The sequence below is a fragment of the Aotus nancymaae genome, unplaced genomic scaffold (assembly GCF_030222135.1).
Source record: "Aotus nancymaae isolate 86718 unplaced genomic scaffold, 86718_ANA_hifiasm-v0.15.2.pri h1tg000003l, whole genome shotgun sequence".
Lineage (NCBI taxonomy): Eukaryota > Metazoa > Chordata > Mammalia > Primates > Aotidae > Aotus > Aotus nancymaae.
The window spans coordinates 71426975-71440985 of record NW_026988414.1 but is presented as its reverse complement, the minus strand read 5'-3'; the positions used below and the strand labels follow the sequence as shown (position 1 = coordinate 71440985).

Genomic DNA, 14011 nt, shown 5'->3' with positions numbered 1-14011 from the left:
CACATACCACTTTTGAAATTAGAAAAAAAATTATTAAACTATCGTCATTAGAATATGGCTTTAGTATTGCTGTACGTCGTTTTTCTGTCTTAAAAATATGGTAAGGCAGAACCCAGATGGGGTGGGAAATGGGCAGATTTGGAACATGCTCTGGATGAATGTCATCACTTGAGAGCAAAACTAGGACACTTCCACCTGTAACCGATGCAAAACAAACCCATCTGAAAATGTGTTTATCAACCTGTGGCTACATATTCTTGGAGGAGCCCTGGATTTAAGTGCAGGAAGGTGACTGGGGTGTGGCTGAGAGCAAACAAAGCTGCCCTGCCCTTTGGCTTTATAATTAAGGCAAGGCTGTGTTATAGGGCAATGAACCAGATGCAGACTGGATCAAAGGAGGATACCACCTTCCCAGAGAACCCTGACTACACATGTACAAATAGACAAATGTGCTTTCTTCTTTTCCTCCCTTGAAACAGATACCCAGATTGGAGAGTATGATTACTATGGCCAAAAACCACTTTTGTCCTGTGTCCTGACATTGTCCAGAGGATAGCATGACCTGGCCAGCCTGCATGAATGTTCTGGTTCTCTTGGCTGGCTCTAGTGTGGAGACGGAGCCTTGGACTGACTGAGTTTGATGGCAGTGTCCATTAAGATAAACCAATCTGTTACAAATCTTTCTAGAAAGCAAAGTGGCAGCTTGTATTAAGAGCTTTAAAAAGTCCATCCCTTTGATCCAGTAACTCCTCTTCTAATAATTGTCTAAAATTCAAACACACATTTACACACACTAGTTTATGTTGTGGTGTTTTTACTATTCAAAATAGTAAAAAAAAAAAGGAAACAATTTTAACATTCAGTAACAAGGGAAAGAGGCTAGTAAATCATGGTGCCCCCGTACGTTGGCCTAGTATGGAGCCATTAAAAATGGTTTTCCAAGAATTTTACTGGTAATAGGAAATATTCACAGTATAGCAAGTTTAAGAATTAGGATTCAGAATTGGGTAAATAGTATTTCAATTTGGTAAAATTATTACATGGAGAATCCTAAGTAAAATATTAAAAAGAAATTTATCAATTCTTTAGGTGTTTACGGCTGGTAATTTTTATTTTCTTCTTTGTATTTCCCCCCAGAGAGAAGCCTTGCTTGTTTGTTTCGCGTAAAGTTGTTCATTCTGATTTTTTATAAAGATAGTTGAATGTATTTGCTATTTTACCACATTGTCACAGATAATAGGATTTTCTTTTTTTAAACGGCTGAGTAACAGTCCCTGTGTTACATACTGCATTTCCTTTGCCCACTCCTATTTTAAGTTTACCCTTAGGAAATAACACATGAATTGAGTGTTTATGATCATCATATTATTCATTATAAATTAATAAAATGGCCTGACAGTTGTGGTTTTTAAAAGCATGTTTCAAAAATGAGGAAAACCCCTGCACTTGAGGAAGATGGTATGTAGTGAAAGGAGGTTTTAGAGAGAACACAAACTTTCTGAACAATTTTCACCTGTCTCCCTAACAAGAAGAAACGCCATCAAACAAGAATGAAGGAAATGGAAGGCCAAGGTAAGAGAGTAGATAGTGGAAAACTACTTTAACCAAATATACAAATTGGAGTCTCTCCCTTTTGGCTGTAATATGAAGAGAAAAGTTATATTCCATAGGAGGCCACTGTTCAAATATTTCATAAGTGTCTTTGAATGGGTTGAATTTCTCTTGAACCCCTTAAAACCACAACGAGGGCTTCAAGGGCCAGGGGGTTAGATGGGAGAGGATTTGAGAGGAAGAGTTATCTGGAGAGAATGGTTTGTGTGGTGCCGGGTATTTCCCTTTCATCTCAAGTTAAGAGGGAGAGAAGTTTCAAAGGAGAGCAGGCATGGGGGATGGGGAGAGGGTGGGACACAGTAGATTGGGGTCTGATTCTTGCCTGAAAAATCAAAAGATTAAGAAGGCTTGAAACTCTAGGCTCAGAGAGTGAAGAGCCATTTTACAAAAGCACCGAAGAAGAGCTTTCCCACTCCTCAGCCTCTCAGCACCGCCCCGCCCTAGAGGAGTCAGAATTCCAGGTTGATAAGCTGCTATAGGAGAAAAGGTTAAAAGAAGAAGAAACGAAATGCACACTGCTACCAGCTGTAAGCTTCCTGCCTGCAGCAGACTGAAACTGAAGAGGAAGATTTCACTTTTAAACAGAGTGTAGAGTTTTGCTTGTTATATCAAAGTAGACTTCTAATATCTACATTGAGACTATATTTAGTGACGTAAGGTGATGATCATACTTTTATTTATCATGAGTGATATGATCAGAAAAGTCACAGGACTGATAAATTTTCATCCATAGACAGGGGAAGGATATGCCTTACCGAATACATTTTAAGGGACAATGAGAGACAAAATAAAGTTGCTCTCTGCTTCTGCCCCAAGATTACATTTATCCCACGACAGTAGCTAGCTTGCTTCAATGAGTTTAAGCCAGCTGGTGCAGACAGATGACCTCCCAGATGATGGCAAGGGTCACCTGTAACATCTTTGGTAGAACCTGGAAAATCAGAGAGAGTAGCCAAAACAGTGAAAATGGAAAATGGTGTCCTGATTTTTAAATGGGGTGATAAATGAAATTTACAATTTGATTGACGAGCACCCCCAGTGCCAACAAAAATCTAGAAGGGATCATTAAACAGATGGTTTTCCGAGTACTTGAAAAGGAAAGCAGTGTTTGCCAGGAACTAGTGTGGACTCACTAAGAACAAATCTAGCCTCGTTTCTTTTTCTTTCTTTCTTTGTAAATGATTAAATTAGTGGACTGGGGTATTTCATAGACTCTGCGCCTTGATTTCTGTGATGGCTTTTTCTAAATCCTTCACGATTCTCTTGTGCAAATGTGGAAACATGTCAGTGGGGACTACGAGGTAGATTTAGAGTTGGTTGAATAGTCATTCTTAGAGAATGTTGATTAGTGAATCACTGGCACCCTGGAGAGGAGTGTCTGGTGGCATTCCAGTGGGCTTTATTCTGATTTTCTTCAATTTAGTATTTTTTATTAATAACTCAGAAGATGACATAGAATTCAATTGTATCAAAAATGTGGAAGACATGAAGAAGGGATAGTGAACACATTTGAATGACTATACATTTTTTCAAATTTGCAATCACGGCTGGGTGCGGTGGCTCATGCCTATAATTCTAGCACTTTCAGAGGTCAAGGCGAGCAGATCACCTGAGGTCAGGAGTTCAAGACCAGCCTAACCAACATGGCAAAACCTCATCTCTACTAAAAAATATGAAACTCAGCCAGGTGTGGTGGAGCGTGCCTGTAATCCCAGCTACTCGGGAGGCTGAGACAGGAGAATTTGCTTGAACCCAGGAGGCAGAGGTTGCAGTGAGCTGAGATCACACCACTGCACTTCAGCCTGGGTGACAGAGTGAGACTGCGTCTAAAAAAAAAGTTGTAATCACATTTGCTGACATATTTTTACAATGAAGGTTTGAAATATCTGCAACTGGGACAAAAACCGTTTAGGGTTGATTCAAGCAGTTTTCTTTCCTCTCAGACAAATGCTAACTTGCACAGCCCCACTGACACTGTGGGCCCTCTCAGTTACGTAGTTCCCTACACCACTATCCCCAGAGGCAAGCTCTGTCTTATTCTCCTCATTAATTGTAATGGCACCCCCAGCTCCTCCCCACAAACTGGTCCCAACATTGCCAGGCAGGCCCCACTGAGCCAAATGAGCCCCTTCAGGACCTTCCCCTGATTAGGCCTCTGCCCTGACTCAGCAAGGTTTTAACTCCCTGGGCATCCTGCCAGCTCATGGCCCATTATCAGTCTCCCCAGAGCTCTGTGAGCAGGACCAGGAATTCCTTTCCCTCCTTCCACCAAGTGTCTACTTGTTCCAGTATCCTAATCCCATATATCCCTGTGCATAAATATACATGTACTTCCTACTGGTATGAAATCTACAGGGATGAATGTCAAGTCTGCATTGTTTAAAAATTCAGTTACACCAGTACAGAATGAGGGAGACCTGTCTCGACAAGAGTCTATATTGAGCTTTTGGGCCAATTTGCCTAAGATCTATTTGCCTAAAGTCAACTTGCTTAAAGTCCCAACTGTTGAAAATTTATATCCTCAGAGAACATTTGTAGCATTTTATATAAGATAAAATTACTTTATAAAGCATTTTGAAGTTAGATGATTCTTCCTATTTTACCAATTTAAAAAATGTTATGAATTAAGCAAATTTTTTAAAACTTCTTTTACTTCATATGTCTACAAGTTATTTCTAAACTTGCTGTATGTCACTTGGCAGTTTCTAATAAAGTTCTATTCCTAGGTATATACCCTAGAGAAACCAGTGTATTTTTAAACAAAAAGACTTCTGTAGCAAGTATGAACAAAAAAAGTTCATATCCAGTTTTTATTTTTATTTTTTTAAAGTGTTTTTTGAGAAAAAGTCTGGCTCTATCATGCAGGCTGGAGTGCAGTGGCATGATCTTGGCTCACTGCAACCTCCAACTCCCAGGTTCAGGCCATCCCCCCACCTCAGCCTCCCAAGTAGCTAGGACTACAGGCACATGCTACCATGCCCCGCTAATTTTTTATATTTTTGGTAGAGGCAGGGTTTTGCCATATTGCCCAGGCTGGTCTTGAACTAGTGAGCTCAAGCAATCCTCCTGCCTTGGCCTCCCAAAGTGCTGGGATTACAGGCATGAACCATCGTGCCTGGCCTAAAAAAAATTTTTTTTAGAGACAGGGTCTTGCTCTGTCAGACAGGCCAGAGTGCAGTGATGTGATCATGGTCCACTGTAACCTTGAAATCCTGGGCCCTGTGATCCTCCCGCCTCAGCCTCCCGAACAGGTCAGACTACAGGTGCACGTCACTGCCCCTGGCTAATTTTTAAAATATTGTGTAGAGATGAAGTCTTGCTACATTGCCCAGGCTGGTGTCAAACTCCTGGCCTAAACTGATCCTCTTGCCTCAGCCTCCCAAAGTGTTGGGATTACAGGCATGAGCCACTGTGTCCAGCCTAAGTTTTATTCTTAATAACCAAACACTGGAAAGAAAATAAATGTCCATCAACACGTAAATAGATAAACCATTCAGTTATATTCATACGATGGATTATTACTCAAGCACTAGAAAGAAATTAACTACTGATATCTTTAACAACATGGATTAATCTCAAAAATGTAACATTGAGCAAAAGCTGCCAGGAAATTGATAAGTACAATTCCATTATATGAAGTTCAAGGACAGGCACAGATCGAAGTGTGGTGAAAGAACTGGTACAGTTCTTATCTGGTGGTGGAGAGGCCCTAGAAAGGAATGTGAAGGAGTTTTCTGGAGTATGGAAATGTTCCATCTCTTGATCTGGGAAGTGGCCCATATGCAAAAACTCATACCTAACACAAAAAGTCATGGAGCTCTACTTTTAAGATTTTTAGACGAGTGTTGAACAATGAGAACACGTGGACACAGGAAGGGGGGCATCAAACACTGGGGTCTGTAGGGGGGAAATAGGGGAGGGACAGCAGGGCGTGGGGAGTTGGGGAGAGACAGCATGGGGAGAAATGCCAGATATAGGTGATGGGGAGGAAGGCAGCAAATCACACTGCCATGTGTGTACCTATGCAACAATCTTGCATGTTCTTCACATGTACCCCAAAACCTAAAATGCAATAAAAAAAAAGATTTAAACATTTTACTATATTGTAAATGAATGTTCAATTACTGTTTTAAAACTTTTGAATTTCATATGTTTTCATTGAAAAAACACAAAGTTTTCATATTTTTACCTCTAGTTTGCTGTTTAATTCAGTTTTTACAAATGTTTTTGTAAAATGCAGATTTTTAGAGAAAATTAGCCACATATTCAGGTTGAGACCTATTTAGTGAGCTGACTTCATTTGAATAGTAGAAGTGAGATAAATCTCTCAGAGCACATTCAGCTCCATTACAGTTTAAGTTTTATAACATCTAATTGATAAATTCATGCTGGGTGATGAAACTGACATTCACACGACTTCAGAACATGGTGTCCTGAGTTCAGGTACTTGTGGATATTCGTAGCTGGGCTTCAGTCACATGCAACTTTTTCTAGACTTTCCTCAGCCTCCATGGCCTCTATGGGCTCTCACCCACCCCCACCACCAATGTTGATCCTGATGGATGGTTGGCAGGCACCAGCTATCATCCAGCTTCCATAGTCCCATTCATTTGGATCAATCCCAACCTACTGGGCATGCTTTGAGTAACCGTAAATTCCCTGACGTTGCCAGAGGACTGTAGAGGTTGAAAGCCTTGCATCCTCTCTCAGTTTGGCTTGGTGTAGCCAGGAAGCAGGCTCTGCAGGACCCGCCTGGCTGTCCATTCAGGTTACCCACCTCCTCCCAGGATGATGGAACCTTGTATAAGGAACAGCCCATTCCCCCAAGTCCTCTTGCCTTAACCAGCATGCCAGATGCAACCCCATGTAAGTAAAATCCAAATATTTCTCTGTGAATATTCACTGGAGGCTTTATTAATACATGCATAATATTGTAGTGGGCCTGGTAAAATCCCCAACGGGAACCCGGTCCCACAATTCTAGCCATGTAATATTTTTTTGAACTCCTGACCTCAGGTGCTCCACCCACCTCAGCCTCCCAAAGTGCTAGGATTACAGGCATGAGCCACCGCGCCCGGCGCCATGTAATATTTTCTTCCTTCTTGGAAGACGGGAAGGTATGAATAGGTAAGATTATTGTTCTCCAGCAAGGTAGGCTGAGTCATGGTGCTCTTTTTTGTAAAGAATCTGTCTGATGACACCAAGCAGAATAAGCGTAATTCGGTAATCCCTTGGTTAGAGACCTTCTTGTTAAGGAATCCTCTTTTCTTTCTTTTTTTCTGAGACAGAGTTTCTCTCTTTTTTGCCCAGGCTGGAGTGCAATGGCATGATCTCGGCTCACTGCAAACTCCACCTCCTGGGTTCAAGTGATTCTCCTGACTCAGCCTCCCTAGTAGCTGGAATTACAGGCCCCCACCACCACACCCAGCTAATTTTGTATTTTTAGTAGAGTCAGGGTTTCACCATGTGAATCCTGTTCGAGGCCAGGTTGGTCTCGAACTCCCGACCTCAGGTGATCCTCCTGCCTTGGCCTCCCAAAGTGCTGGGGTTATAGGTGTGAGCCACCGCACCCAGCAGGAATCTTCTTTTCTTGTTCTTTTGCTCCATAAATAGCTTAGGGAGAATGCTGCTCTTCTGTGTACCAAATAAGGCAAAAAGAAGTTGCAAAGAGGCCAGGCGCGGTGGCTCACACCTGTAATCCCAGCACTTTGGGAGGCCGAGGCGGGTGGATCACGAGGTCAAGAGATTGAGACCATCCTGGTCAACATGGTGAAACCCTGTCTCTACTAAAAATACAAAAAATTAGCTGGGCACGGTGGTGCGTGCCTGTAATCCCAGCTACTCAGGAGGCTGAGGCAGCAGAATTGCCTGAACCCAGGAGGCGGAGGTTGCGGTGAGCCGAGATCGTGCCATTGCACTCCAGCCTGGGTAACAAGAGCGAAACTCCGTCTCAAAAAAAAAAAAAGAAGTTGTAAAGAGACTGCATCATGGGCCATATGCCTGTTCTGGCAAGAAGGATGGGAAAAATAAAGATTTCTCTCTTTATTCGAAGGGTTGCTCAGACAGGGTGAAAAGCAGTGTGAGTAATGCTGTTATTGATTTATTTTACCTGAGTTTATTATTTTTTGATGCTGAATTGGATAGCAATTGAACAGCTTAGGCTGGACAATAGAGGGAGACCCCATCTACAAAATATAACAATAAATTAGCCAGACAGTGGCACGTGCCTGTGGTCCCAACTTTTTGGGAGGCTGAGATGGGAGGATCACTTGAGCTCAGCAGGTTGAGGATACAGTGAGCCAAGATCATGCCACTGCACTCCAGCCTGGGTGACAGAGCAAGTTCCTGTCTCGAAATAACTTTTTTTGTTTTAGAGACAGAGTCTTGCTTTGTCACCCAGGCTGGAGTGCAGTGGCATGATCTTGGCTCACTGCAACCTTTTGCCTCCCCGGCTCAAGCAATTCTCCTGCCTCAGCCACCCGGGTAGCCGGAACTACAGGCACACACTACCATGCCCAGCTAATTTTTGTACTTTAGTAGAGATGGCCAGGCTGGTCTCGAACTCCTGATCTCAGGTGATCCTCCCACCTTGGCCTCCCAAAGTGCTGGGATTACAGGCATAAGCCACCACACCCAGCCAAATAAAAGTTTTTTAAAAAGAAGGAAAAGAGCTTTGGCCAGTCTCTCAAAGCTCAGCCTGGCTCCAGCAAAAAAGGTTCCTAGGTGTGGCAGGCCCTGAATCAGATGTCAGGGTGTCAGACTCTAGATGAAGGAGCCAACATATTATAAGGTTTAGAATACAATCTCTGGAGTCAGACTCACCAAAGGTTCAATCCTGGTCAGCCATTTTACCTCTTTCAGCCTCAGTGTCCTCCTCTGTAAACCGGAGTTAAAAACTACTTCACCAGCTCATCATGAAAGTTTAGTGAGATAAAGAGTATGAAGTGCCTGGCACATAATAAGTCTTAATGTTATTGTTCTCTCATGACAAGAACACACAGGAAGTACTGGGTCCCTTTCTGAGATTTTGGAGAATTCAGAGGAAATGCAAAGTGGGAAATAGTCAATATCAAAATGGAAGGACTTCCTGGCCATTGAAGCGGGTGTAGAAGTCTTGAAATGTGAGGAATAATTGAAGACACTAAGGGTGTTTTACTTGGAAGAGAAAGAATTATCAAATATTTGAAGAACTACCTTGTATTCAAATAGGGGCTAAAAAAGCCCCTTTCAACTCTCAGTGAAATTCAGATCCCCCAAAGCATCCTGTCCTGAATGCAGCAGAGATTGGAGGGCACAGGTCCTGGCTCAGGGTTGGCAGCCAATGATATCCAGGGAGCTGGATTGGAGGATGCTGAGCAGATACCAGGCTGGCCCTCTGGCTGCGGCAGAAGGACTTGAAACCCAGAACAGCCCAAGGAGAGGGGCGGATAGTGGTTTATCCCAATTGGACCACAGCAGCCTTTTGGAGAAATCCTAATGCTATTCCTAGTACTTTGTCTACATTTGAAAGAGGCCGTTTCAGGTCACAGGAGCATTCCTCCTGGGTGGAGTGGAGTTTGTTTCCTTGTGGTCTGGCCAGGAAACGCCAATCCGGGTGGCCTAGAGGCTGGCCGTCTTGGCTGGAAGGTGAAATGCCTGGCCAACTGGTGTGTCTCCGGAGAGGAGACAGGCCCGCCTTGACTGGCCGGTCCTCAGGCTGCTGTTGCTGCCTGCAGAGCATCCCCGCTCCAGCCAGTGGATTTTCTCATTGCTAGACTTGTAAATGGCGTGATTTATGACTCTACTCATCCATGCTGGCCCCTGGGTATACACGCTTTTGCTTCCAGGCTGGGAAGTGAATAATGAATTAATCACCCTGCCTCAGGTTGAATACGGAGCTGAGTGTTTGCAGATCTTTATTGTACTGTGCAAGCCAAGTCGAACTGCTCAATTTACACTTCTAATTCATTTGAGTTTGTGCAAGTCTGCCTATTCCAGGGGAGCTGCAGCCTCGTGGCTGCTTAGTCTCTGAGGAAGCCTCACTTCCCCAATTCCCAGCCATTCCTTCCCTCTAAGAGTCAATGAATGGCCAAGACTTCAGGGTGCCCAGAGAAACCAAGACACTTCCTCAGAGGCTGCTCCCTTGGATGTCGCTTGTCCTAAATGATGTTGTTCATGACATTTCTCAGCACAAAGATGATAGCTGCACCACCTGATGCCAGCCTGGGTGCATGGCATGGAGAAGGCACACAGAAAATGTTTGTTGAATGAATGGCCCTGGTGCCAGCTACACGGATGTTTATCAAAACTAATGCCTTGCAGTCGGGGCTGGAGACAGTCCTCTTTTCCTTGGTTCTGGTTCTCTAGGACTTGGGGGGAAGAGTTTTTACTAGGTCTCAAAGCTGATGGGATCTGAGTGATGATATAGGGCAAATTCTCAAGTTCACTCGGAAGCAATGGGAGGTGAAGTCTGCATTTGAACATTTGGGGCTTCCCAGCTTTGGCCATTTTTCTTCACCTCCCAAAGACATATGCAGGTACTTTTCACTCAGTGCTTGAATGTGAAAAGCAGGTGGACAGAGTAAGGCTGACTCAGGCTTTATCCTGATGGGCTCTAAAGAGGGGGCACATCTGTTCTGGGGACATATTCTTCCTGACTGACTGCAGCTGAGAAACTACCTTGTCCATCTCAGCATCCAATCTCCCCACAATGCATAATCTGGTCCTGCAGCCCAGAGGGACCACCACACCCCCACCATCTCTTTCTTGGGGCTTTCGTTCACCTTGTTCTGTTCTTCTTCTCCTGGCCTCTTCCCTTGCTGCTTAAGATTCCTCCTGCTCCATTCCTCAAGAGCTACCTCTAAAGCCATCCCATCTCAAGCCTTTCCAAGCTCCTTCAAATCCATGTGGTTTTCCTTTTAGCCTCAGCCACATGCTGCTTGTCCTTCTTTTGGCCCTTCTTTGACTCTGACCCACGTCCTCATCTCCTGGCTGACTGGGCATGGCTTCCGCATTCTGACTCTAATTACTGGTAAAAATGTGAGGACAAGAAAGAGCTGAGGGCAGCCCAACACCTACCATCAGGAACTTCCTTACAGATTAGCTACAACTGCCATCTTCCATTCATCAGACAAAAACATTTATAGAGCCCCCTACTCCACCCAGGCACCAGGGTTGCAACAGTGAACACGACTTTACCTCCCTCTAAGCGCCACACACATCGACTTTCTACAATTCCCTCAAACCCCCCAAGTCCTCCTGCCTCAGGGCCTTGGCATATGATCTTCCCTATGCCTGAAGCATCCCAACTCCCTTCTCTTTTTGTTTATTCATTCTGATCTTTTAGAGCTTAACTCAAACACCAATTATTCAGGGAAAGCTATGCTAGAACCACCAACAACACCACCGCTCCTTGGTCCGGATGTTTTCTCTGAACCCCTAATCACAACTGTAACTACGATAATTAATTATGTTGTCAGCTGTTTCCTGTCATCCCCATTCTACCCCAGGATGGAAGCTCCCTGAGGGCAGGGCCATGTCTGTCTTGCTCACTGCTCTATTTTCTTTGCCTACAACAGGACCCTACATAAAGGAAGTGCTCAACAAATATATTCTAAAGAAATAAAATGTATCATTAAAGACATTCTTTAAAATATCATCTTGTGTTCTAGTCTAGGCAATTTATCAATGGGAGAAGTATGGTGAGTGGGCATGAGAGCCAGGCACTGGATTTCCATTTCACATGCCATTCCAATTTCTAGAAAACACCAGAACAGGAGGAAGGGGAAGAAAGATGCTGGTGAAGGAGCTTTCCTCTTGCAACACACTGCTCCCACAGAACACTGCAGGCAGAGTCTGAGATAGGAGGAGTCCTGGTAACGATGCATGTTGGGGATTGAAATTGTTGGTATGCTCCGTGATAGAGGACCCAGAGGCTGTACCTTATGAGACTCAGCTAGCCATGGGCTGAGCTGTGCCAAGTTCACCTGCTGTCAGCTAAAACCAAATAGATTGTAGAGTAGGGCCCGTGTAGAACTTATGAAAACGTACGATTAGCAGAATTTCACTATAGAAATCAGAAAAAAAATCTCTGGTGTGATTCTGTCCTGAACGGCTGTTCTCTGGAGTAGAAGTCGTCTATCTCCAACTGCCTTCTGTCCCATCTAAATGCAGGCCACCATCCCAAAGAAGATCCAATGGACATGGACACAAGACCCCTGAGCCCCCAGAACCATCTTTTTAGTTGTGAACTAAAGGCCAACAAACATGATCACTTTAAGGTGGATCATGATGAAAATGAGCACCAGTTATCTCTAAGAATGGTCAGTGTAGGGGCTGGTACGAAGGATGAATTGCACATTGTTGAAGCTGAGACAATGAATTATGAAGGCAGTCCAATAAAGTATCACTGGCAATGTTGAAAATGTCTGTACAGCCGACGGTTTCCATTGGGGGCTTTGAAGTACCACCACCAGTGGTCTTACAGTTGAAGTGTGGTTCAGGGCCAATGCATATCGTGGACAGCACTTAGTAGCTGTGGAGGAAGATGCAGAGTCAGAAGATGAAGAGGAGGAGGATGTGAAACTCTTAAGTATGTCTGGAAAGCGGTCTGCCCCTGGAGGTGGTAACAGGTTCCACAAAAGTAAAACTTTCTGCTACTGCAGCAGCAGCAGTGGGAGAAGAAGAAAGAAGAAAGGAGAAGGAGAAGAGAAGAAGGAAGGAGAAGGAAGAAAGGAATAGGAAGAAGAAGAAAGAAAAAAGGAGGAGGAGAGGGAGAAGAGGGAGGAGAAGAAGGAGGAGGAGACGGATGGAGGAGGAGAAGGGGGAGAAGAAGGAAGGAGAAGGAAAAGGAAGAAAGGAAGAAGAAGGAAGAAAGAAAAAGGAGGGGAGAATAGGGAGGAGAAGAAGGAAAAGGAGATAGAAGATGAGGAGGAGGAGAAGAAGGAGGAGAAGATTATTTTGATGAGGAAGAAACTGAAGAAAAAGCACCAGGGAAAAAATATATACAAGATACTTCAGCCAAAAATGCACAAAATCAAATCAGAATGGAAAAGACTCAAAACCATCAACACTAAGATCGAAAGGACAAGAATCCTTCAAAAAATGGTAAAAGAAAAAAACTCCTAAAACACCAAAAGGACCTAGTTCTGTAGAAGACGTTAAAGCAAACATGCAAACATATATAGAAAAAGGTGGTTCTCTTCCCAGAGTGGAAGCCAAGTTTACAATTAGGTGAAGAATTGTTTCCACATGACAGACCAGGAAGCTATTCAAGATCTCTGGTAGTGGAGGAAGTCTCTTTAATAAAATAGTTTAAACAATTAGTTAAAAAGTTTCCATCTTCATTTCTGTAATAGTTGATATCTGGCTGTCCTTTTTTTTCTTTTTTTGAGAGAGTCTCCCACTGTCGCCTGGGCTGGAGTGCAGTGGTGCAATCTCGGCTCACTACAACCTCCACCTCCCAGTATCAAGCGATTCTCCTGCCTCAGCATCCCAAGTAGCTGGGATTAACAGGTGCCCACCACCATGCCTGTCTAATTTTTTGTATTTTCAGTAGAGACAGGGTTTCACTATGTTGGCCAGGCTAGTCTTGAACACCTGACCTCATGATCCACCTGCCTTGGTCTCTCAAAGTTCTACGATTATAGGCATGAGCCACCACTCCAGCCCTGACTGTCCTTTTTATAATGCAGAGTGAGAACTTTCCCTAATATGTTTGATAAATGTTGTGCAGGTTCCACTGCCAAGAATGTGTTGTCGAAAATGCCTGTTTAGTTTTTAAAGATGGAAATCCACCCTTTGCTTGGATTGAAGCATGTATGGAATGTTATGATAGGACACAGTAGTAGCAGTGGTCAGACATGAAAATCGCAGGGAGACAAAAATATACATGTGAAATAAAACTCAGTATTTTAATAAAAAAAGAAATCAGAAAAAAATTAAGAAATCACTTAGCATCCTTAATTAAGGGATGTGAGAAGACATCCCATCTCTGCTCTATAAAGCTAGAGCAGTAAGTCATATGCAAAGGAAGCACCAAAATTTTTAAGAAATGCAATGACCTGTGTTCAAATTCAGATTGGAGAGAGTAAAAAAGAAGAACTGACCCTCAGAAACCCAAATAGTGATGTCAAGGACAAAAAAAATCCGAGAAACTTTTTAAAAAAGAAAAAGAAAGTCATGAAAATGATAAAGATGCACAGGGAGGATTAAAAAAATTAGGAATCTGGCTGGGTGTGGTGGCTCACGCCTGTAATCCCAGCACTTTGGGATGCCAAGGCAGTTGGGTCAGTTGAGGTCAAGAGTTTGAGACCAGCCTGGCCAACATGGTGAAAACCCATCTCTACTAAAAATACCAAAAAAAAAAAAAAAAAAAAAAAAAAAAAATTAACCTGGTGTGGTGGTGGGCACCTGTAATCCC

The 14011-nt window shown here is 43.5% G+C and overlaps 1 pseudogene; it reads left to right on the top strand.

Moving 5' to 3' along the window:
* Positions 1-11966: 11966 nt before the first annotated feature.
* LOC105718870 (nucleophosmin-like) lies at positions 11967-12894 on the top strand (annotated as a pseudogene).
* Positions 12895-14011: the final 1117 nt, after the last annotated feature.